This window comes from Poromitra crassiceps, assembly GCF_964638095.1.
Source record: "Poromitra crassiceps genome assembly, chromosome: 25".
NCBI lineage: Eukaryota > Metazoa > Chordata > Actinopteri > Beryciformes > Melamphaidae > Poromitra > Poromitra crassiceps.
The window spans coordinates 3,897,139-3,900,150 of NC_139649.1; the positions used below are offsets into that span (position 1 = coordinate 3,897,139).

General features: G+C 42.4%; 1 long non-coding RNA gene across 1 annotated transcript; it reads left to right on the forward strand.

Annotated features, from left to right (window-relative positions):
• Positions 1-1,536: 1,536 nt before the first annotated feature.
• On the forward strand, positions 1,537-2,679 carry LOC310798560. Its single transcript, XR_014553773.1, has 3 exons — positions 1,537-1,663; positions 1,835-1,944; positions 2,055-2,679. It is a non-coding gene; the product is annotated as an uncharacterized lncRNA (long non-coding RNA).
• Positions 2,680-3,012: the final 333 nt, after the last annotated feature.

The window sequence follows — 3,012 nt, forward strand, 5'->3', positions numbered from 1 at the left end:
CAATGAAACGCTATTATGTGCAGTACTGAGTGTGCTTTCACTTTCAAATGACCGTATATCAGCACATGAATGAATCACCAAACTTGTTTTTACTGAATAGCCGTTTCAGTTCTCAGCCCTGATAGCCTACTCTGTGCTGCTTTTAATCTCTCTCAATCATGCTCTCAACACAACACATTTACTTGATGAAATGACTAAAAACGAACAGTTGCAAATCAAAGTTCAGCCTACCACATGGGTCAAGAAATGTGATGAAAACACAGCTCAGTGTTCAGGGCTCAGTGGCTCGAAAGCGTCCATGTTGGGAGAGAAGCCGTGCGGAGGTCGCGCTGTGAGAAAAGTCTTCAGGTACGCGGTGGGCGGCCTACGGAGGTCGCGCCCAACACATTGACGTCATTTGACGCTTGCGGCCCCCTCGCTCCTCCTTGCCCTTCGCGGCACAGCAAGTAAGCAAGCTTTACACACACACACACACACACACACGCACGCGCACGCGCACGCACGCACGCACGCACGCGCACACACACACACACACACACACACACACACACACACACACACACACACACACACACACACACACACACACACGCTGTGCAATGAACAGCAATATTCAGTAATTGTGTAACAGTCCCTCTGGTGCTTGTGTTACTAAACCATGACCTGGCCGTAGACGACCCAAAACAACCAAGCTTGACCTGACCTGGCCCATCCCATTGGCTGCATTTATGGGCACAACCCTGGCTCAAACCTGAAATATTCTTAATAAGTTGGCTTATTATTTCTAAACTATACCCATGTTGTCTGTTCACTATGAATACATAAGGTTTTAATGTTACAATGTTATAACATTTTGATTATCACACCAATTATATATTAAAATGTATTATATCTGACAACGAGCGCTGAGCACGAGCCCGGCTCAACCCGAGCCCGAGTAATAGAGGGCTCAGGTTCGGGCAGAGAATCTATCCTCTACCTGGCCTGTTTTGTTCTTACAGGTGTTGTTATCCAGCCCATGATGAAGCGCTGCAGGGCGACTACAGTGTGTCTGCTGATGATGTGTCTTCTCCTACTGGCTGCCCTCATAGGCGTTGTGGTCCACTGTGAGGCATTCACTTCCTCTATCACATAAGAGATTAACATTCTTCAGCATCCATTTTGCACATTTGTTTCTACCTAACGTCCAACACTGCTTTGGATTTCCTGCAGATACAAAAGCTGATGGCATCTTAGAAGAGACGCTCAACAAACTGCAGAGCCTCAGTGAGTCTGTCTTATTCTGCCTGTGATTCTGTGTGTGTGTGTGTGTGTGTGTGTGTGTGTGTGTGTGTGTGTGTGTCTGTGTGTGTGTGTGTGTGTGTGTGTGTGTGTGTGTGTGTGTGTGTGGGGGGGGGGGGGGGGGGGGGTTGTGTGCGTGTGTGTGAGAGTATATGAGCGTGCATGTACTGTACATTTGAGTGCATAATGCATTTGTGCTTTTAGTTGCTACTCACTCTTAACATCCTCAACTCTTGCAGAGCATTTCTGTAAAGATGGATGTACATCATTCAGCAACAGAGTTTACTACATCTCTAATGATTACAAGAACTGGGAGGACAGCAGGCAGGACTGTATACAGAGAGGAGCACACCTGGTCATCATAAACAGTGAAGAAGAACAGGTAAAGGGAAAAGTGGCAAACCCCCCCCCCTCCCAGTTCCTGTTTGATTGTAAAAAAAAAAAAAAAAAAAAAAAAAATCTCTTTGGAATCTCTTGTGTTTAGTTCTGTTACTCTCCACAGTGCTTCACAAGTGTGTGTTGATGTCATTTTGTCTTTTAAACAATTCAACAGAAATTCATCAGTTCCTTGAACAAGGACAACAGGATGTGGATTGGTTTGAGTGACAGGGATGAGGAGGGAATCTGGAAATGGGTGGATGGGACACGTCTGAACAGCACAGGGTAAAACATCCATTCTTCAGTCTTACCAGTCAGTGAACAGGTTGGCCTGATGATGCATTGTGCTTCTGATTTTCCATCAAGTACAGTTGACTCTTTTCTTTCTTAAACAGGTTCTGGGGCAAAGATCAGCCCAGTAGTGCTTATAATGAAGAGGACTGTGTTCACACGTATTGGCCTCAACAACTATACAGCTGGAATGATGTCAGTTGTGACTTATTCCAACAATGGGTCTGTGAAAAAGTGATTGACTTCTAACATTATGTGTCATCTCAAATGAAAACATATTGTGACTTTACACCTCACACCAAGATTGATTGTCATTCACACAGAGAAGGTGAAATGCTCCTTTTAAGAGATTGTGTTTTATTGTTTGTAAAGCACTTTGTAATCTATTGTTGTCATAGCTTCAGAACAAGAATGGCTGTTTAGACCAGGATCAGTATTTGTTAAGCATTCAGTAGAAGTGTAGATTTAACAGCTCCTCTTTTCTTCAGTCTCGACTCAAGACTTAAAGTGATTTTAGTTAGTAAGACTAGACCATGCAACATCTGCCTGAGGAACTTAGATAAGCTACTTCAATATGATCTTTCAAATCACGTCTCACACTTCCATCAACCTACTGTAGTTTTGCATAATGTTTTTACAATGTAATTTTTTTGTATGCTTTTATTTTTTAATTACCTTTACAATGTGCTTCCCAATTTTTAACTCATTTGTATTTACAACTCTTTCATTTTTGCCTTATGATAAAGTACATTGCAAACTCTGCTTTTAAGAGCGAACAAGATCAGAAGTGCTCTATAAATAAAATATATTTTGCCAAATTATTCTGTGTGGATTGAGAGACAATGTTTTTAGAAACACGCTATGATTGCCTATAATTCCTGTGCAGTGCACCACCATATTATTGGATGCTGAACCATCAACAGTTGATTCAGTTTGTTCACAGCTTGGTCTTTTACACTCAAAAACTACTTAGCCAAAATCACCACGCTGACATGAGGATGTGAATCAGTTCTGAAACCATATGAGAACAAGCAGTCTTCATTTGATCAAGCCTCTATGCTT